The sequence below is a fragment of the Zalophus californianus genome, chromosome 12, assembly GCF_009762305.2.
Source record: "Zalophus californianus isolate mZalCal1 chromosome 12, mZalCal1.pri.v2, whole genome shotgun sequence".
NCBI lineage: Eukaryota > Metazoa > Chordata > Mammalia > Carnivora > Otariidae > Zalophus > Zalophus californianus.
The window spans coordinates 47,594,922-47,618,555 of NC_045606.1; the positions used below are offsets into that span (position 1 = coordinate 47,594,922).

General features: G+C 35.2%; 1 protein-coding gene and 1 pseudogene across 2 annotated transcripts in view; one reads left to right on the top strand and one right to left on the bottom strand.

Annotated features, from left to right (window-relative positions):
* The window catches only part of AGMO (alkylglycerol monooxygenase), a 390,408-nt gene that overhangs the window by 261,772 nt on the left and 105,002 nt on the right, over positions 1-23,634 (bottom strand). The gene's annotated exons all lie outside the window — the stretch shown is intronic.
* On the top strand, positions 17,846-18,004 carry LOC113912129 (annotated as a pseudogene).

A 23,634-nucleotide genomic window follows, 5' to 3' on the forward strand; every position in this document is an offset into this window, starting at 1 on the left:
ATTGATGGCAGCCTTGGAAGAAAATGTAGATGACGGATTACAGGCTTCACTTTCTTCACATGATGGCCTCGTGATCATTACCAGGATTGTGTTACTCCTTCTATTTTTATAATCAAGGAGGAGTAACTCTTTGTTTACAAACAAGGCTACCTTTTCAGGGAAACACGCTTTATTCCTCTCTATCAGTTTCTCTTTTATACATGGGCCTTATCTGGAGCTCCCAGATCTGAAATATTCTAAGACTACTGGTATAGTTACAGATTCATTTTTTGGTAGCGTTATTAAATGAAGCTCTATTCTACTTCACTGCCTTTGTACCATTTCTGTGTTTTGGGGGTTAAGAAATGCTTGTCAGCAGTAGTTCTGGATTTCACATTCAGAAGAGATGATTGCAATCGACTGCTTTTTCTACTGTACTAGCAACCCACGCATTGGATTTTTGCTATGTATTCTGTAGACAACACAAACAACCCTTCATGTGTACACAGGTGTTGCTATTAAATATTTTCAAGCAGATATGGGGTCCAAGAGTACTGTTCAGTATCTAGACTATATCACCCAAGCTTAGGGGTCTCTAGGACTACAGCAACACAAAATCTCTAGAAAGCCAGGGGTATACTTTGGAATTTAGGAGACAGAATATTATTTCTAGGAAGTGATGTGGTCTCTGTCAAGTTCAAACCTATCACCCTGGGCTTATGAAAAATACTTTCTCATGAATTGAAATAAACAAGCTTGAGAAGCTGACAACACTTAGTAAACATGAACAAATGGAGATTTTGTTTGACAGAACAAAATATTCAAATGATTCCTGATTTTTTTATAAACCATCCTAAATAAATATATAAGGAGAAAAAGACAAGTTTTGTAAAAAGGAAAAGCTAAATATAGACAGACTGACAAAATGTGGTAGTTTAAAAGAAATAGTGCTGCAATTAATTTAAGGAAACTTAAGCTAAAGTATAAGAACCCAGGCACAATACACCCTGAATTTAATAGTGATTTTATTGTCATGGCAAATAAAATTTAGTGTTCAGTTAGGATTTTTGAAAAAATATGATAAAACTTCTTTACATTTTATTTTTTTTTAAAACTTATGGGTATTTTGACTAAAATATGTTCTTAATGGGGAAAACTTCTTATTCACTGGGGAAAAATGGGCAGAATTATTTTGTTATAAGTAACTTATTTTCTCTACCTAATGCCTCACAAAAAATATGCAAATGAGACAAAAACCAAGAACCACTAGCAACAGTTTCTTTGCTGCCCTGTTTTCTTGATAACCGCCAGGCACCTCCCCCATCCCTCCCATCCTCTACAGAAGATCTGTCAAACCCCAGTCAACCTGAATAAATGAAGAAAAGTAAAGACTTAATGAAAAAAACAGGGAATTATTTTTTCCAAAATTGACTCTAATCTATTACATTTAAAATAATAGTGGGGAAAAAATAAAATAATAAAATAATAGTGGATTAAAGTTTTTTTACAAAGATTTTAAATATAAAATTCTATCTTATTCTCCAATTTGGTAAAAAAGAAAAGGTCCAAAATAAATTGTAAGAAATAATTAAAATTAAAAAATATAAGTGTGAAACAAAACAAAATGACTGAATACCTAAATTATAATAGGAGTTAGAAGCCGTGGAATGGATACACAGATGAACATGTCAAAAGCCACATATAGTTATAGCTTTGTGACTGTAGCATCTTATAACCTCTTGTGCTAGCAAATTTAATTTCGGGGATAAGTGAATATACTAGATAAAATTAAATAATATACTTAAATTGATAAAGATGAAGATTATAATTTTACTTTCATAATAATTTTGATATCTGATCAAATATCAAATTTGATGGACAAAAGAGGTCAAAGATACAGTCTTCTTGCTGGTGGTTCTAAACTGTCCTGGGAATAGTTTGTGAGATGGTGGACAGTGATTCTGTTTATATAGCATGTTCTCAATTTACTTAGATATATGACTATTTTAAAAAATATATTTAAATATTGCTAGCTTCCTAACCATGCACGAGTCCATTCTTTCCCTGAACACTATGAAAACTGACTAGAAACTTTAGCATTTTATTTCAACATATTTCATAATCACATCTTTATTTTACTTTCATACTATTTTGCCAAATGATGTCAGACATTTTGAGGAAAAAAGTACATAAAATGGGCATGGTTTTCCAAAGTAATATTCAGAGCCCTTAAAAATACTTGAGAACATTTAGAAATTCTTGGAATGTCAGTGACAACAAAAATATATTTTCCCCTACAATGTAATTAGAACAGACACACTTCAGCTTCTGAGGACGACTTAGCAAATTAAAAATCTTAAAAAAAATAAGAATTCAGAATTGAGTCTTCAGTGGTTTCTTTCTTTAATGATATACGTATAATTTTTCCCTAGATCTATTTAGAATGAAGCTCTGTTTCTTAAAAGGAAAGGAAATGGCACATTTTATTGCTGACCCATAAGCAAAGGGAGCAAGGTATAAAGCCACTAAGTTTATTGAAATGTGGAACCTATTTTCCCCAAACTTTTCAAAAGCTATTCAACCTGAGCTTCAGCTTAATAGAAGGCAGTTTTTTAATATCATACTCCTAGTGAATCTGGTTAGCCTTCGTTATTAAAGATGTTCTTTGGAAGTGTAGTTTCCCAGGGAAATTACTAAAAAAAAATAGTTTTGACTCTTTGATCATTACAATGTGTACTGAGAGCCAGACACCGTATTGCAAAAGAAGAATTTTGCTTTGTTTTGTTTTGCTTTTCCAGGGAAACATGCTAAGGGACAGTTGACCTGTGTCATACTCTCTACCTTCATGGTAATATTTGAAAATGACTTTAAGCAATCAGACTCAATAAAATTTAAAGAAGTCCATTCTTGACATTATCACGGATCATATAACATAGACCTTATTTTATCACCTATTTGGCAAAGCATGGGAAAATATTGGGCTTTGATCTAACCCTAGAAAATCATTAAGGTTCACATCACATATTTCATTTATTTTTTTAAAGGTTTTATTTATTTATTTGACAGAGAGAGAGAGAGAGAGAGAGCACAAGGGGGCGGAATGGCAGGCAGAGGCAGAGGGAGAAGCAGGCTCCCCGCAGAGCAGGGAGAGCCTGATGTGGGACTTGATCCCAGGACCCTGGGATCATGACCTGAGCCAAAGGCAGTCACTTAAACAACTGAGCCACCCAGGCGCCCTTCATTTATTTTTTAAAAAATATTTATTTTACTTATTTTTTTTACCTAATTTTATTTTATTTTTATTATTATTTTTTTATTATCATGGAACACATATTTCATTTAAATCACAAAACACCTAATAGTGTTAAACAGTTGGTAGGTACTTAGTAAATATTTAAAGATCATTGAACTTTGATTCTCACAAACTATTCCCAGGACAGTTTAGAACCACCAGCAAGAAGACTGTATCTTGGACCTCTTCATGTCCAACAATAGGTACACAGAAACACATTCTATTGTGACCCTTATACTATATGTAAACAATAAAAGAAATATGATTTGCACTAATAACTTGTTATTTAAAAAACAATAGAAAAAATGACAATATTTGATAAACTGATTATGTGTTGAGTTGTTTTATTGAAGATAAAGATTTCTATTCAAATAGAATAGTTTGGGAAATGTTACAATGTAACATAATTTATCCTTACTTTGATATGTAATAACTAATAAAATATAAAGATTCCAAAAAATTACATACTCTGTAATCAAACTATGACCACTGCTCTAAAAAAAAAGGGAAGTCTATAGTTTTTAATGATTGTTTTTAAATTTAGGAAAGGCTCTTGAATATGTTCAATATAAATAACTGAAAAATATTACTTTCATAATGACCATAACAATAAAATAACTAATAATCTGTTATAAGACTTGTAAAAATCATGGGGAACATTTTACTGGTGGAAGAAAACCCTAAACAATGATAAAAGTTGTTATAAGTTTAAAAAGAATTTTCTTTAATGCTGTAGAAAAAGAAGACTCTAAAATTAAAACTGTTATTAGGAGCAGTTGAAAGCAGGCAGGAACTGAAGCTGTGCATTGCAGTCTTGGCTATTGTTGTATTATTGCAAAGTCCCATAGGCAATCCTCACATGTACAGTACATCCTGGATCTTTTGATTCTTTTGTCCACCCTCCAACCTGCACGGCCAGGAACCTTCAGCCAGGAAAGATTTATGGAGCTCCTACTAACAGGGTCAACCCTGTTTTATCACCAGAGGCCTTCTTCATAAAAATAATAACATCCATCTATAGCTCTGTTGGGCCAAGTCTCTTGGCACTAACATTTTGTGTTTATCTTAACAACCAGTGCACATTCAAAGCCCCCAGTTGCAAGGAGCACTGTCATCAATTCTACTGGGCACGGTAGCCCAGACTCCTGTGGTCTTTCAACTTGATGTCATCTAAGGTAACGAATTGGTCACTTTGTTCACTTCAAAAGGTTGGTAGGGTTTGCACTTCAAGATTAAGATGGTGAGTTTTAAGAATAATTTGCAACAAAAAAACATATTTCAACAGAATCATAAGGAAATGACCCCAAAGCACAATAGAGACAAATTAAAACACTACAAAACTCTGAATTGAAAGAGGTCTAATTTGAGAATACTTATCAATAAGTTATTAAAATGTAATATTTGTTTGGCTTTTAGGAGTCTTCCCTAAGCTATTTAAAAATATTAGATTTATATAAAAATAGACTTCTAAGTTGTAAACATTACATAATTTTTCATGGGAAAAACTCACTCTACTTTTACCAATTTGGCATTTAGGATACTTCATGAATGAACTAAACTATTGTGCCTGAAATGTTGATAATTTATTTAAATCATTCATTTTATTTTCTGGTAGTATAAATTTGTAAGATTTTACAAAATGTTTTGGGATTTCCTCTTGAAAAGGAATGTGCATAAAATCCAAAGAAATGCTCAATATTTTATTGTAATTGCATAAAGTAGTTTCCTCAGAAAGATCATTCTTAACAATCTTAGTCCCCTGTGCTGTGATGAGAGAGTCTTTTCATGGGTATTTGGCCAAAGATTCTTTTTCTAGAGTTAATACTCCCACTCTTCTTCCTTAGGTGTCTTGGGATTTTTAACATCCGCAATACAGACAGGAACTTGGTTTTATGCCTCAAGAAAAGAATAGAGCTTTTTTCATATAATAATCTGCAGTGCAATTACCAGTGAAAAAGTAATATTGTGCACCATAAACTGAACAATCTGCAAGGAACATTTTAGTAATAGACAGTTCTAAATGCAGAGACCATAAGGAATTTAAATCAAGGGAAGAGAGAAATCAATACAAGAAAATAAAAAAAACCTCACTATTTCATATACAAAAGAAGTTGGGGGGATAGAGAATATCTATTGTCTGCCATAAACTTTGAGCTCATCAGAAATCTATGTTTTTAAACATAGGTTTAAATATTGAATATTATAAAACATTGAATATTACAATATTCAATATTGAATATTACAAAATGCTTGAGGGCATTAAGTAATCAGCTATATTGGTGAAATTAGTCATCAATATAGCTTACTAGTCATCAGCTCAAGAATCAATATTTTGATAAGAATGTCACCTACCATTAGGATTTATGTTAAGTGGAAGCACAGAAGAGAGTCCTGACGGTTTAGCATCTGGAAGTCTGAGGATTCTAATCTGTTCAATCTTATAACTAGGTTGTATTACATGTATTTACATGTTTTATTAGTTTCTCAGTCCATTAATCAACAAAGATGTATCAAACAGCTATTGTACGTCCAGCCCCTGGAAGATACAGAGATGGTGGAGAAAAAGTCCCTACCAACCAGCATGTTGTGGTCTAGTTGGGGAACAAACATGTGAGGAAGCAATAATTATTCAATGTCATGTGTGCAAATATAAAAACAGAACAAAACAAAACAGAAACTCTACTGGGAGGTAAGAGAGAAGCATTGCCGAGGAACAGTATTGGCCTCACAATGATCTTAACGTGACTTGTTGAATTAATCTCATACTAGTATTTATTCGATTTGCTCTCCATTTGCTCCAAGACTGAAAATAAGTAAATTCACTCATATTTTTACCATTAAACACTTAAATATAGTACTTACTATGTGCCATACCACAAAGTAAGCACTATATAAAATTCCCCCCAAAATTTAACAATATTAACTCTTTCAAATCACTTCATCGTACTAGTAACAAAAAATAAAGTACCATGTCCTGAGGCTCCAGCACAGCCAAGGATGAAATCCCAAAGACAAAACAGATTATCATAGAGCACGTTTTAAAGACACGACATTAATCAGTTCCTAGAAAATTCACACTTCTGTATTTGTGAGGACCACAGAGCATACCAAAGGAAACCTACAAGATGGAGACAAAAGACTCTTCTCAGGACAATTATTTTTTATATATTTGTCGTAAATCGATACTATATAGATCTTAGAATAGAACTAACTAGCCATTTCTGAATCCTAAATTTTAATTTTAGTTTATTTTTTTAAATTTTGAGGAAACTGAAATTCTGTGAACCGAAATGACTTGCTTAATATACAGCTAGAATCCAACTGTCATAGAAGTCTAGTCCTTTTTTACACTCTACTCCATGCCAGGTCCTTCTGCTGGGCTACTAAAGCAGATAAATGCAACTTACTGCAAGCCACTTAGCAGGTCCTTTTGAGGCCCCATACTACCACTACAGTAGTAGTATTACCACTACTACTATTACTAAATTCACTCACTAGAGGTGGAAATGACCTGATTTTCCACAGGGCTATACAAGTTCTGTGGAAGCCAGAAACGAAATCTTCTAGAACTGTAGTTCCCAAATTGTGTCCTTAGGTACCCTGGTGCCCTTCACAGCTATGCTTGATGTCTATCTAAAACTACACAAATTACTAGCTCAAAGTGTTCACAAGTCCAAATTACAAAGCACTACATTTATTTCTATGACATCCTGTCTTCATGAAGTGGGGGTTTCATAAAACACCATGGTTAATGCAATGCAGGAGAGGAAATGAGAACATTGGTGTACAATCTGATTTCCAGATTTGAGTAACTGTGCAGTGCCCAAAAGACACAATATCCCATTAGGAAGTAATTGTGGTTGTTGAAGAATGAAATAAATGTTTTCAATTTATATGTCTTATTTTTTTCAAACAGCTACTAAGTTGTTAGGACATAAATAGTTTTAAGTTGACTTGACCTAACTGTCTAATACACAGAACTGATGGATATTTCTCCTGGCCTAGGATGCTATGAAAAAGTACTGAGACACTAAGAGCATCATAAACCAAGAAAGTTTGGAATTTCTATTTTAGAATAAATTATCTAAATGTCTCAGTAAATGGCTTCTTCAGGTTCCATAAAGAGGATACCTTTGCAAAATGAAGAACAGAAGAGATCCTGCTTTTATTACCATTATTTTCTATTCTTTCATAAAGTACTAGATGTTGGGCTTGTGAAAAACTAGATTATCTTTTTCTTTTAACAAAAATAGAGTATGTTTACATGTAAAACTTCAATTCAAATGCACTTGCGGTGACTACTCCTTCCTTTTTAATCCTGAATGCCCCCTGAATGGGTTTGAACACAAATACTTCTGATCTTCTTTATGTTCTTTCACATTCAAAGTTTTTATATAATTAAGCACTCTTTATCACCTCCTCCTTTTGTTGTTACTGTTGTCATTATTTTACTAGACCATAAGCTCAGTAAAGACAAGGACCTTCTTTACCTAGCTCATCAATATTTCCCAAATACCTATAAAGTGTTGGACTTAGGTATGCAATAAACACATGAATTCATAGATGAAGGAGAAAGGAAGGAAGGAAGGAAGGAAAGAAGCAAGGAAGGAAGGAAGGAAGGAAGGAAGGAAGGAAGAAAAGAAGGAAGGAAGGAAGGAATGAAAGGAGGGAGGGAGGTACAGAGATTATTTCTACAACTCTGTCTTTATCCTGGTCCTTTTATAACTTTTCCTTCTGCTCCTGCTTTTGTTTTTGTTTTTTGTTTGTTTGTTTGTTTTGTTTTGCCAGCAACTTTGCCTTCTACATCTTAAATTAAGTTTGCCATTTCTGACCTCATCACTTCCTTCTCTTACTTTGAGATATTTAGGTGTTTTAGAATTGTTTGCTATGATAGCCAATGCTGTAATAAATAATTTTCCAATTATTTCTCTAAGACAGATTCTTAAGAGTGAAATTTTTGCTTGAAATTTCATGTATAAACATCTGAAGGCTCTAGATTAAGATATTGCCAAATTGTTCTAATACAGGCTTATATCTGTATTTACTTTATTTACTTCTGTTTTTATATAACTTCAAGCTTACTTAAAAGTTGCAGACAAGGTACAGGGAACTCCCATATAATTGTTACCCAAATTCACCAATTTTTTTTTTGTGCATTTTGCCCCATTTGTTTTATTATTCCCTCTCTTCTAGACACACATGCTCACATGCACATACACACATATTAAGGAATATTTTTTGATTATTTGTTAGTAACTTGGAGGCCTCAGGTTCCTTTACTCCTAAAATCCTTTCCTGTGTATTTCCTAAGGACCAGGATATTTACTTACATAATCCCAGTACAATGATCAAGATCAGGGCATGGTTTTTCAGATATTTATTTGTAATGTATATTTCTTATTTCCTCTTCAACACTAAATAAAGGCTCTTAAGTTCAATGATTAAGTCCCACAGCACCTTATATATTCAGAATCTGGCTCAGAATATTACACATAATGGAGACTAAGTAAATATTTCCTGATAACTTAAGACGAGGACAGGGTTTTTAGGAGGCGCTCCTCAACTAAGTTTTGATTTGAAAATAGAGGCTTATCAAAATTAAAACATAAGTTCAGGATATTTGAACACAGCTATTCATAGACTGAAGCACATACTAAAACTGAATTTAGTACTAGATCTAGTGCATTATGGTTGATTATATTCATGCTGCACAATTAAACTAATTACTTCATTTTAAAATTAATGCACTCTAAATATGTTTAATGACTGAAATGAAAATGTGCAATTATAGTATAAATACATGAAATGATGTTGTAGAGTGTTTATACCAATTATCTTGTGTCTGCTGAAACAGCTGTGGTGAACGTTTACACAAGTGCCCAGTAAAGTTGTTCACAGCCCATCTAGCAAAGGAGCTCCTGGCCCAAGTGCCATGTGGACTCACTGCACTTGAGGGTCTGAGCAGAGAAAAGGTTGCCTTTTTCATCATTAGTCTTGATAATTATGATAAGCAGCCAGTTTATAAAAAATGCCTAATGCATGAATATCCTTTAAGTATTATGGGAAAGACCTTAATTCAAGAGCTCCATTTTATAGGGACACAGAATTACAGCCACAACTTACCAGACCAAACACAGTGTCTTGAAGAAACTGTCATACTGATAACAGTCATTCTTGCAAGTCTACTAACCAATATTCACAAGGTGGATGAACAGGCAGCTGTCACTAATTATAAATACCTTCTAATTGATGTCTTGAATTTGATGACCCTAGAACCTTAGAAATTTTACCAGGCCAGTATGGCCTAAAGTATGACTTGAAAATTTTCATTGCTTTAGGGTAAAAACAACAACAACAACAAAAACCAAAACAAAACAGAACAAAATACTTTGCAAATACAACTCTCAGAAGCAAAAGTAAAATCTCCCACCATTGATGCCTCTGCCAGTATACACTTGCCTCACAGCATTCTGCCCTGTGCTTTAGATTTTTAAGATTCTATCACCTTAAATTCGAGGCTCAGAAGGCTCTGGTTGCCCCCTTGGAGTTGTAAAATGCCCCTCTTCTCACACTAACTTAGGTTTGGCAGTACCAATAGGATTTGGCATCCTTCCAAGTACTACCCTTTCTCCTTCATGTTTATGCTCTAAAGTATTTTAGAAATAATGTGGCCCATATGTTTCTGATTCCTTTAGCCTTATGTCATCAAAATATTGTTTGCTTAGAATTACTTGACACCCAAGTTGTCTTACCAAACACGATCTTACAGCATTTCTCTTTACAATGGAAGGGGGGATTTTATAGGCCTCGCACAGTATCTAAGGGGGAAAAGTAGTTTTGATTTTAAATTCCTATAGCTCATAGCTTCCTAATACCTCTATTTTTATTTTTTTCTTATTATTTTAAAAATATTTTATTTATTTATTTGACAGAGAGAGACACAGCAAGAGAGGGAACACAAGCAGGGGGAGTGGGAGAGGGAGAAGCAGGCTTCCCACTGAGCAGGGAGCCTGATGTGGGGCTCAGTCCCAGGACCCTGGGATCATGACCTGAGCCAAAGGCAGACACTTAACTACTGAGCCACCCAGGCGCCCCAAATAATACCTTTATTTTTAAAACACATCTACTTAGTCCACTTGGGATGCTGTAAGAAAATGCCATAGACTGGGCATCTTAGACAACAGACATTTATTTCTCACAGTTCTAGAGGCTGGGAAGTCCACTATCAAGGTGCTGGCAGATTCAGATATTGGTAAAGGCCCTCTTCCTGGCTTGTAGACAGCTGCCTTCTTACTGTATGCTCACATGGTCTTTGCTGGGTGCATGTACAAAGGAGAGGGAGGGAGGTCTCTCTCTTCTTATAGGCTTTAATCCCATGATAAGTTTCTACCCTCGTGACCTAATATAAACCTAATTACCTCTCAAAGGCTCCACCTCCAAAAACCATTACATTAGGGATTAGAGTTTCAACATATGAATTGGGGGGGGGGCGGTGGGGAAGCAACCACATTCAGTCCATAATATCTACGATACACTAAAAACACATTAAAGAAGAATACTATTAGATATTGCCTTGCATAGCCTGAGCCGCACTGCAAATATCATCACACCTATCCTGAAGATGAGTGGAAAGACTTCAGCTCCCATGTGATCATACTGCTATCTCAAGAGCGTAATAACATGGGCAGTGAGAAAAGCATTTGACAAAGCATAACTGAGATATGCCTGATCAGCATCGCCCCTGTTCTACCACTGGATAAGTGATTGACTTTGCACATCAGCCTTGTAGGGCATATTGAGAGTCAAAGTCAACAAAATGGCAAATTACCACGTCTCAGATAGAGATTCTGTTTATAGCGAAGGAAAGGGATGCTTACTGTCTATTATATAAGACATGGGTGTCCTAAGATCAAGGTTTCTGTCCTGTAATGGAACCCACTGTTAGTTCTGATGTCACCTTACTCAATCTTCCTGTTGTCTTATAAGAATAGAGGCTTAAGAAACCAGTGAAAATGCTGATATTCTGCCTAATGCAACTGCTGTGAGGATGAACAAATGGACAGATATGTGATCAAATTATAACAAAAAGTCAACTGTAGGATCTAGATGGTAAGCGGATGTTTATGTGGATGTTCACTGGGCAATTCTTTCCATTTTTCTAGTTGATTGAAAATATGTGTAATAAAATACTGGTTAAATATTTTTTTAAAGATTTTATTCATTTGAGACACAGATACAGAAAGAGAGAGAGAGAGAGCATGAGCAGGGGGAGAAGCAGCAGAGGGAGAAGCAGGCTTCCCACTGAGCAGGGAGCCCGATGTGGGGCTCAATCCCAGGACCCTGGGATCATGACCTGAGCCGAAGGCAGACGCTTAACCGATTCAGCCACCCAGGTGCCCCTAAATATTTTTTAATTCAATGAAATTAGCAAGACACATTTCAGTTACCTCAGCCCTTGAGTAAGACCCATTATTCGTAGTCACTCACACTTTTATTAACGATCACATTCCCAGTTACCCCAAACTTCATTGGTATCTAAGTTGTGTCCCTCACAATGTCCCTAGCCATGAGTCTATTTCTCTACTCTCAAAACTTCTGTTATATTCCATTCTTGCCCAGCTCTCTGCTAGCTGTAACATCTGGAATCAATTTGATGGAAAGCATCTAAGGCGTGCCCAAGAGGAAGGAACAATGAACTCGATGTCAGAGAACCACCACCCTCACCTTAGTAGTCCTGCATCCTTGGCAAATAGTCCCTGTTTATTGAGCACCAAGTTGTTTATTAAAATCATTTTAACATATTTACTCCTCACAGCAACCCTATTATTCCTGTTTTACAGTTGAGAAAAGGTGAGTCAGAAAAATTAAGTATCTTGCTCAGGGTTGTATGATGTAGCCAAGATTTGAAACCCGATCTGTCACACTCCAAAGCCTCAAACTGTAACCACTGTTTGCATTGTCTTCCAATCCCCTTTACCTCCTTGAGTCTTTGTTTCTACAATACAACTATCCTATTTCACATGGATTTGTTTTTAGCATCAAATAAAAAACATAGTTGAGTGGGGTGTCTGGGTGGTTCAGTCGTTAAGCATCTGTCTTCAGCTCAGGTCATGATCCCAGGGTCCTGGGATCGAGCCCCATATCGAGCCCTGCATTGGGCTCCCTGCTCCACGGGAAGCCTGCTTCTCCCTCTCCCACTCTCTCTGCTTGTGTTCCCTCTCTCGCTATGTCTCTCTCTGTCGGGTAAATAAATAAAATCTTTAAGAAAAAAAGTGTATTTTAAATAGTAAAGAACTCTGGGTGCCTGGGTGGCTCAGTTGGTTGAGTGTCTGACTCTTGATTTTGGCTCAGGATATGATCTCAAGGTCATGATCTCAGAGTTGTGAAATCAAGTCCCATCCAGCGTGGAGCTTCCTTAAGATTCTCCCTCTTCCTTTCCCTCTGTCCATCCCCACCATCTCACTCTAAAAATAACTAACTAACTAACTAGTAAAGAACTCTATAAATGCAGGTACAAAGAGCATCAAGGGGTAAAGAATCTCCGAACTGCTTTTGACAAGTAAATAAGGCATCATATCTCATGACAGGGAAGCCTCAGAAAATATATCATTATTTAACCATTAGATATCCATTCTTTTGACATTCCCCTAAATAGTGGGAGTATACACACATTGAATTGCATTAACTCTAAAGCTCACAATTATTAGATTCTTTTTAAAACCATGTCTTGATAATGGAGAGAAATCATAAAGAGACAGGATACTGATAAAAACACAGAGAAGCCAGAAGAACTGCAAAAAAAAAAAAAAATCTTTTCCACAATCATAATAACACCGTGACTCACCTGACTTGTGAATCCCAATATATATTCTCTTTACAACCATAGGGCAATTTCACTTTAATAGAAGAATGTGAAGATTACAGTTCCTTAACTCAGAGGTTCCCCAAACTTAAAATCTATCAAATCAACATTTATTTTTTAAAAATTTTTTTAAAGATTTTATTTATTCATGAGAGACAGAGAGAGAGAGAGAGAGAGAGGCAGAGGGAGAAGCAGGCTCTCAAGGAGCAGGGAGCCTGATGTGGGACTCGATCCCAGGACCCTGGGATCATGACCTGAGCCGAAGGCAGACGCTTAACCATCTGAGCCACCCAGGTGCCCTCAAATCAACATTTAAAGCAAAGAAAAAACATTCTTGGGTCTTGAGTCCATCTCTAGGAGATTCTTAAAGAGTAAGCTGATGGCATTTGAGCAATGGAGTTTTAGAAACTTTACTAAGAGATTTTGACAAATATATTTAAAAGCCAATGCCTTAATCAAAAGAAGTATGTTTCAAATTTTTTTTTCTGGATACCATATCAGGCTTGGTGGGAGAAATATTTGGTGGTAAGAAGACTCCTCAAATTATTCTATATAGGCTGCCCTCCCTGCAAGACACACACACTTAGCCTACCTATGTGGTAAGTTTACTTGATTCCCCTCAGTGAATTAGATCAGACTAATTAAACATACTATGTCAAAAGCTTATAGAGACTACAATTTGGCTATCTAAATGTTAATTGTACCTACTATTACAGAAAAAAATATAAGCTGTCCAAAAAGATCATTTTTAAAAAGAAATAGCTAAGATTTCTTTTTTTTTTTAAGATTTTATTTATTTTTTGACAGAGAGGGACACAGCGAGAGAGGGAACACAAGCAAGGGCAGTGGGAGAGGGAGAAGCAGGCTTCCCACAGAGCAAGGAGCCCGATGCAGGGCTCAATCCCTGGGATCATGACCTAAGCCGAAGGCAGACGCTTGACTGAGCCATCCAGGCGCCCCAATAGCTAAGATTTCTTATCAGTCAAAAAATAAGCTGCTATAACTTCTTCCTTGCAAAAGTTTTTCTCTGGTGGAAAAATGCAATCGCGATAATTTACTTTGTATATTAACAAAAAAGGGTAGTTAACGGGTCTATTTAATGGTTTTGAATGTAACTCTAATTTTTGCATAAGAAAACTACGAATGCCTTTTTTTGGAGACATTATTCTGTTTATTTATATTGTTTAAATTACTTGTATACATAGAAGCAAAGAATGACTTTTCCATACTTATGTTTCTGCAGTTTGTTACAGATGAAAAATAGTTTAATTCTGTGTGCTCAGAATAAAAGAGGTTAGAAGGTTACAAATCATGTTTGTAGAAGGTATTACAGCATCTCTCTAGTCAATTGGAAAATTAAACTTACTGATGCATTGACCAAATCAAAACAATGTGCTTATTTTTTTCTCTAAAAATTTTCCAACCCAAATAGCAATTTGGCTTCCTATTCCTTCACTTAGAAAATACATTTTGATTTACCACAAGTGTCTAATCTAATCAGAGGTACAAACATGTAAAGGGTGTCTGGTTCTTGTTTCATTGTATTTTTGGAATACAAATGAGAAACAGTGAGAAATGTACTTTTTGAAGACATCTACTGTATATTTTCCCAGCACTGTTTATAAATTTTAAACTCTTTTGCAACAGTTATCTAAACTGTAAAATGTTTTGATAACTAAATAAAAAATCAGATTGATAAAAAAAAGTCATGTCATCCTCAAAGAAGAAAGAAGTTGCATGAATCATGAAGTGTTTAGAGTAGAAAATATGAAGGTACATAGAGTCACAAGTATTCTCCTATTCTTGTACTTAAAAATGAATAACATAAAATTTTAAGTCATGGTTCTTACATCTTTTCAAAGAGGATCATTATTAAGTGGTCACCTAGGAAGTGATCAATAAAAATCTCAATGCAACACAGTTAGACCTTTTTTTTTTTCCCCAATCTAGTGGTGAATTTGAGAACAATGCAAATAAGGCTTTTATTCCACTGCAGCCATCTATAGAAGAGTTTACTCCAGGCTCTCCCTTTATGTGTGCCCTCTGTGTTACACAGAACTGAACACAGCTTGGAAGCAAATGCTTAGCTCAGAAAGGGTTTACTGATAGCTATGTGTGCATAAAAAAATCAGAGTGTACAGGATAGCTCCAAATGGGTCTCTATGCTGTTAAAATTACACTGAGATACCATCAGATGGGCCAATATTTAGAAGTTTGACAATACACTCTTTTTGGCGAGGCTATGAAGAAACATGTTCTCATACAAGGCAGATGAGTATACAAAATGGATCAACGCCACTGTAATGGAATTTTGCAATAACTATCAAACATACATACTCATTTTCCCTTTGTGGTCCCCTTAAAAAACTATTTTAGATATATACTGCCAAAAAACAATAAAGAATATATGGACAAGGCTATTTATTGTTGCCAAAGACTGAGATAATCCAAATGTCCAGCAATAAATAGTGCACTGCCTGAATACACGATGATACATCCCACAATGTATTTTGCAACTGTAATTGAAAAAAGGAGATCTTAATAAGCTTCTTCAAATTGACCTCCATTATATATTAATGAAAAAAATGTACAAGATTATGTTCACTGTAGCAATTTTTGCAAAGAGTAGAGATTATATGTGTAAACACACACACACACACAATTTTTTTTTCCCAAAAGGAAGCAACTGAACTTTGAAAATAAGAATTAATAAAAATGGGGGCACCTGGGTGGCTCAGTTGGTTAAGCGACTGCCTTTGGCTCAGGTCATGATCCTGGAGTCCCGGGATCGAGTCCCACATCGGGCTCCCTGCTCAGCGGGGAGTCTGCTTCTCCCTCTGACCCTCTTCCCTCTCGTGCTCTCTCTCATTCTCTCTCTCAAATAAATAAATAAAATCTTTAAAAAAAGAATTAATAAAAATGTTTAGTTACATGGAGAAGGAAAGAAGTAGGTGGGTGTATGCAGGGGGTGTATGAAAGCAAATTCTTTCTGAATATATATTATCTTACAGTTTGACTTTAGATGCAAATGTTTTATCTAAATAATAAACATGCTTACAATTTTAAAAAGCAAAGCTTAGAAATTGATAATAATTAACAAGTGGGCTTAACTGAATTTCCTGTTAATGAAATACCAAAAAAACATTCTTTCTAGTTATTTTAAATAGTGTATTTTGCATGTTTGTCCCTGGTGGGACATATCGAAAGGACAAAAAGAGCCACAAAATAGTTTAAAATTACTCAAGATTAAATTACTTTGTTTTTAGAGAGAATATAGTAGATAAGTAATTACTTTAATGTCATTAGGAACCAAAATTTTCATTACAAGTAAAAAATATTAAAAAAACATAATCCAAGAAGCAAAAACGCTGTATTTATTTTTATTTGCAAGTATCAGTATAAATTCATATATTTGTTTGTGTGTGTGTTACTTTTTATTTTAATAACATACCAAATTCATAGAAAAAGTCGAGTATAGGACAAGGAAATCCCATCAACTTTTTACAATTCCCCATATTTCTTTTTTTAAAGAAAGAAAAATATTTCATAGTTCTTTCCACTAAAATGGCCTGTAAACATTGACACTCTCCTAACAATGTACATCCGAGCACCTGGAGTGTGACCCCTAAAATTAAACCAGAACTTTTTAAAGAAATAGTTAATTCCAGGTTTGGGTCAGAAAATGTACATGATGAAGCTAGTACAGCTTATCTTGGATAAAAACAAAAAGGTTACCAGACTAACAAGGTCACATCAAAGGTCATAGGATATTCAAACATGGAAACAAATGATCAGTCTAAAGGGTTTAACACAACAAATACATTTTTGAAAGCTCATAAAGCCAAGATTTTATTATGATATTCCAAAAAGCAAAACAGACTCATGGATCATCTTTGCTAAGATACCAATTCATGGGGCACCTGGGTGGCTCAGTCAGTTAAATGTCTGCCTTAAGCTCAGGTCATGATCTCAGGGTCCTGGGATCTAGCTCCACATCAGGCTCCCTACTCAGTGGGGAGTCTGCTTCTACCTCTCCCTCTGTCATTCCCCACCCCGCCCCCCCACTTGTGCTCTCATGTTCTATCTCTTTGTCAAATAAATACATAAAATTTTTTTAAAAAGATATCAATTCATTAATCTGAAAATTTCCAGGAAAGAACCAAGCCTTTACCCTGCCTTTCCTAAACAAATTCACTAGCTGGTTAGCCAACTGAACATATAGTGAGGGGAAATTTTTCTTTATAAATATTAAATGCAGGAGAAATAATGTATTTATAAAATTTCCATTTTGCAGTCCTGATAAGATCATGAGTTAAGAAAGTTTTGTCACTAGATACTACAATAACTAGATTGAGAGTTGATGTGGACCTTCATAATAGACGGGTCAACCTGATACCAGTCATGATATGTTAACCTAAGTGTAGATAGCACTATCTTGGAAGTATCTTTGCCCTCTTCCCACTCTCCCAAAATTCAACTTGAACTTAATCAATTCTCTAGATCTAATTATGGCTTTAGGAAATATTACAGTGATGGAAAATAAAAGCTAAATGGCATCAAGAGAATTAAATATGGGCAGGTCTTCAGATAAAAAAAAGATAACATGTTTTTTCAACAGATAAATGAAAAGAAAAAGAGGGGATTGTTAGATAGATTTAAAAAGAATATAAGACATCTGATGCAAATCTACTGCTGGACCTTGTTTAGATTCTAGCTTTGCGCAGTGGCAGTATCGTAGCCAATGAGGTTTATCCGAGGCGCGATTATTGCTAATTGACCTTGTTTAGATTCTAATTCAAACAGTCAACTGTTAAAAAAAAAAAAGTTCATTAGATGCTATTAAGGAATTATTACACGTTGTTGTAAGATAATGGTATTGTTATTATTTGAGGGTTGGTTTTTTTTTTTTTTTTGAGTTTTTGTTTGAGAGAGAGAGAGAGAGCCCACACTTGGCGGGGGGGCAGGTTAGGGGCAGAAGGAGAGGGAGAAAGAGAATCCCAAGCAGGCCCCTACGCTCAGCACAGAGCCCCCCCCACTCAGGGCTCGATCCCATGACCCTGAGATCATGATCAGAGCAGAAATCCAGTCCCATGCTCAACTGATCGAGGCACTCAGGTGCCCTGGCATTGTTATTATGTTAAAACAAAAGTATTGTTATAGTTGCAAATAAATATTCAGAGCTGAAATACAATGTTTCAGATTGGCTTTATCATATTTCAGGCAAAAAAGGTTGTGCTTGTGATAGGTGGGGTAAGAATGGCAGAAGATTGGTAATTTTGAAACAGGGTAATGGGTTTAGTGGTAATGGTGTTTATTACTGTATTCTTTCCACTTTTGCATATATTTGAAATTTTCCATAAAACAATAATAATAATAATAATGTATGTGACTAATGACTCAATATCTTTAACCATTGATTTAGGTCCAATTAAATTGGTAAATAAGAACTCCATTATTGCATCCTACAAAGCAAGGTGTGAGATGAAATAATGACATACGACAACACACACTGACAGCATCAAGTGGCAGACTTGTAAGGACAAAGGAACAAGATAGGGTATCAGTAGCATTTGCATTTTTATAAAAATCAAGAATAGACTGAAGATAGTAATTCTGTGTTTAATAGGAAGGTGAGTGTAACTGGACAGAATAGAAAGCATAAAAGAAGAAAGACAGGAAAACTGTGAAAAACAGAGTCTGTCAAAACGCAATAATCCAAGAGTAAATAATCCCAAGGGAATAAATCAAAACGAACTGCAGAAGAACCTAACTGGTTTCAAAAAGCTTTCCCTATAAGGGGGGGCTAAATTAATTCTCTATTTAGTTAATATTGTAATTTAATTTTGCATTTGAAATCAATTTTGTCAAAACTATTCAGCAAGTATTAAATGGAAAGAACAAATCAGAGGCAGTAAGATGTCTCAAGTCTTGAAGTTCACACATCTAAGCATATATCAGATTTTGGATGACAGATTAATCAATTTATCCTCTCTGGGCATGCATTTTCTCATCTGCCAAATGAGGGTTTTAAATCAAATGATCTCTTAAGTGTTTTAGAATTGACATTCTATAATTAGATGGCCAAGTTTATTTTTTCTCACCTCTCCAAAATTCCCTGATCTTTTACACAGTTTCAGACTAGAAGAGTCTGTGTCCAGCCCTGCCCCTCCTCCTTCATCTCTAAACATTCTTTCACTACCCACCCCCACCGTCTACGTACATTCTGGCAGCATGGGTGAATGCCAGAGGCAGGACGCTGGGAAGCAATTTATAATTTTATATACTGCTGCTGTCACCTTGGAGAAAAAGACAATCTATAATAAACAATGGGCCTCTTAAAATTATCAAAGCAGTGGTCCTCAGCTCACAGGTCAGTTCTCCAGAGAGTCACTGATGGCTTCAAGGTTCTGGCTAACATTTGCATCCTGTGTTGCTCCTCATAAAGTTCCCTCTCATCTCTTCCCCTGGATTCTGTAAGGGCCACCCTAGGAAATGCCAGGGCAAATTATTCTAACGAATAAATGATGAACTGCAGAAAGGAAGACTTCAGTTTGGCAAGTAAGATGAAAAACAATGGTTTAGGTAAGTTGATATTAGGCAGAAACAAAAAAATGTGGAAAGCAAATCGGGCAAAGACATTTAGAGAAAAAGAGTACATTATTTTCTTTTTGCATTTAATCACTAATGGGCAGGGCAGTGTAAGTGTGATAGAAAAAAAAAAAACATTGAATTTGATGCCTGAAGATATGTGTTCAAATCAAAATTCTACCATGTATTATATTTCTGACTCTGTGCTAGTAATAGAGGTTTAAATGTACGGACATAAAGTGATGATAACAAGACTAACTTTCCTCAAATGCCCTCTCTTGCCTGTTCACACCAGTGCCTTACACCAACCATCACTGGTGTTATTTTTGGAATTGAAGCACTGATTCAGAAAACCAGGACAAATCAGAGCCACCATGGCCCACCGCTTCTAAGTCATTCATTTATTCTCTGAATTTACTTATTCATTTAGATGTTTGAGGCAGGTTAGAAAGTATATCTGTTAACCTGGGATAGAGACCATCGACAAACAAATTGCTGGTGGTAAACAACCAATCCGTTGTGTACTGTTCATACAACCTTGATAGCAAAGATTTATTACCATGATTTTACAGATGAAGAAAGTAAGATAAAAGAAGTTACAATTGTTAAATGACATAGCAGGGATTTGAGGCTAAACTCACTTATTCTATCTAGTATTTATTGATTGAATAATATGGTTTTCAAGAATTATATCTCTCAAATATTGTATCTGAGTATCCTTGAAACAGACTTACAATAGAAACATTTTTGATTTGTACATGAATCAGGGCATGCAAGGAACGTAAACACTGATTAGTATTCTCTGACATCACAAAAATTTCTCTAAAATCAATGATAGCAAATGAATCACATTTCTTGCCCCCAATCAAAAAAAAAATTAAAAAAGAACTATATTACATTTTCTTTTCTAATAAGTAAAATAAGCATACTTTCATTTCTCACATTACTTAGGGAGACTGGCTCTTTGTAGTCTTAAAAATCGTTCTTTCCTTCTGTAATCCTCCCTAAAGCAATCATAGAGACAATTTACACAGTTTGCGTAAAAGCCCTCTAGCCCTCCTAGAAGAAATTTAGGCATCTATCTGAATACCAGCAGAGGGAGTGGAGATCTAAAAAGGATATGTTTCTGGATGGAATATAAGAAAACATTTTAAAAGGCAAAGGTTATTTTCTGACCCAACATATCAACTATAAAAATGATGCTTTTTACGCATAAATTCTAGTGTAAATACATCTCCTTCCATAATCAGTTGAATGCATTAAAAATTAGAAAGTTTATAAAGACAAATGTGAGGGGGAGAAATTAGTATCACTACTTTCCACAGAACATTTATGTTCCAACCCTGGGCTTCTCTGATGGTTTCTACAGTGCCACGTATAAAGAAGGAAGGCTTTAATCTGTAAAGATGAATTTTAACCTCAAAACCCCCACTGGTTTTAATGGGAGTGACACAGCTAACATGTCACAACAGACTTTGGAAAGGTACCCCTGAGTGTCCAATTATTTTAAGTGCTTTTCCTATTCACTGTCGCTCAACTGATCATAGTGGATTTATTTGGCAATAACATTCCTCTGACATGAACTTCCGGAGGAATTGCTCCATAATTCAACCCTAGTTAATGTTGCCTTAAAAATTAAGTGTTTCCGTAAGTTTTAAATAGGTAGCAGTACTTTCTAATAACTACATTCTTAGATACAATTTTATTACTTAGACGGGGTTAAAAAAATCTGGCAAGAAAGATTTTCCTTTTCCAGTTAAAATGGAAAAAAAAAAAGGCTAAGAGAAAACATCCTGTCATAGGTCCTAGAAAAAAGTCCCCAACCTGACACTGGAGAGCAGTCATTTTCTAATATTACCTCAATAAATGCAAAGTACTCAGTTCAATATTCATCTCTTTTAAAAAAAAGATTACTGAGTGTCTAGTATTTTAGTAAGCATTCCTTCTTCTCTGAAGTAGTTCTTCTAGGATTATTATGTGTTCCACGACCTCAATTTTATAATGTCAATTCTAATTTATGATTATTATATAAGACATTAATACAGTTCCCCCAGTATGATCCCCAGTGGGCACGGAGCTGTATCTCTAGGTTATCCATGCTTCAAATCAAGTATCCTACTATCAAACGGCTACAGTTTTCATGTCAAAATGAAGACAGCAATAAACAGAATCCTTCATTATACTCAGTGGAAGAGAGAAAGTGTCCATTTAAAGTAACAGGAGAAAAGGCTGTTTACTTTTCTTTTTGTTCTTCTCAAGGTCAACAGGATTTATGAGCAGTACGGAGGATAGACCATACAACCAAGCTAGAGTAAGACACAGACCTGGTATTCATAGAAGATACTGTAAAGCTAACATGTGTTTTGTCTGGTTGAAGCGCAATCAATAATTTAGCAGAATTTATAGATATCAGTGCTTACTCAAGACTATAGCTAAAACTACTCTCTGCCACTTCACCCAAGTAGGCAGATGTTATTTCTATATCATCTGAACCAGGACTATGTCATTCTTCCTTCCAATTAGCTGCTTGTGGTACTAAAGCAAACAAAAACGGGCACCAAGCAGCTCCTTGTGCTACAGAGTTATAAGACGGGGTGAGGAGGAGTTGATAGAAATATCATCAATATGGCTACTTCTGTAAAAATTAACTGATGTTAAATCCCCATGTAGTGTGTAACTTTAAAATATCTTGCATAATTCCCATCTTGTCATAATTTTTGGAAATATTTTTGTTTAAATTATTAATAACAAAAAGTCTAAGAACTCCGAATAAACTCTTTATTTCTGTTTTTAAAGAAGTAAAATAAAAATGACTCTCAGATGAGCTGTCTGATGACTTTTTAAAGCTTAATAACTTCAGCATGATACAAAATTCAGGATTTTAAAATGAAGTATCCACCTACATACTGGCGAAGTTGCCAAAGTCTAGACTGCCACAATGGCAAATTATAAAAGGACAGGAAAACACAATTTTAATCTTGTAAAGATCAAAACTACCTAGAAAGAATTTCATTTCCATTTTCACTGTATTTTGTCTGATTTTTATTATATTCAAAATTAAAGTCAAATTACAAAATTTGCCTGGAAAGAAATTCTGAGTTCAGTGACTTGAATTTACCTCAAAACTTGCCCAAGTTGCACAGATTCTGAGTGACAGAGCTGGGATTCAGACGCCCGGAGTTGGATTCCCAAGTCTGTGCGGGTAACCAGTCGGCCCCTGGTGCTCTAGACAGCGTGTTTCTGACACTATCCCTCTGGGTGGTCGGATGACTGGAAAGCATGCATTCCCCCCTGAGACTTGCTAGGGAACTACAGATAATACGAGGTGGTGTGTTTCTGCCTGTTTTCGTTCTGAAACTTAATTCACTATTTACTCCTGTATCTTTGTTTGCGGGACAAAATCAAAACTCGTTTCTCAAGCAATATTTGGTACTAATATTGTACCTGAAATCATCTCCCTCATCTGCATATTAACTCCAATACCACTGTAGATAAAGGAAAATGCTGTAAGAGCACAGGAAATGAAAAATTCAGGTAAAAGGGGGAGAAGAAAAGTTGGGAGTTGGGATATCTCAGAAAGTATAAAACATAAAAGTATAAAATTATATGTATGTAATTATATAAATCATATATATAAAATGTTAATATGTTATATAAACATATAAGAAATATATGTTACATTAACATTTAATTTAAAAAAAAAGAGAGTGCTGTGAAGTTGAGAAAGCTACTGTAAGAAAATCCTTCCACCTAAATTTAAGGAAAACTAATTTCCCATAAAATGAGTAAAAGGATCATGGTCTCACATATCAGAGATTTGACTGGGTCACTTGGGAAAGGAAATAAAATTTCTGTTCAATTTATTAAAAGTCCGACTCTTGATTTCACTCATTTGAAGAAAAAAGAAAGAGAA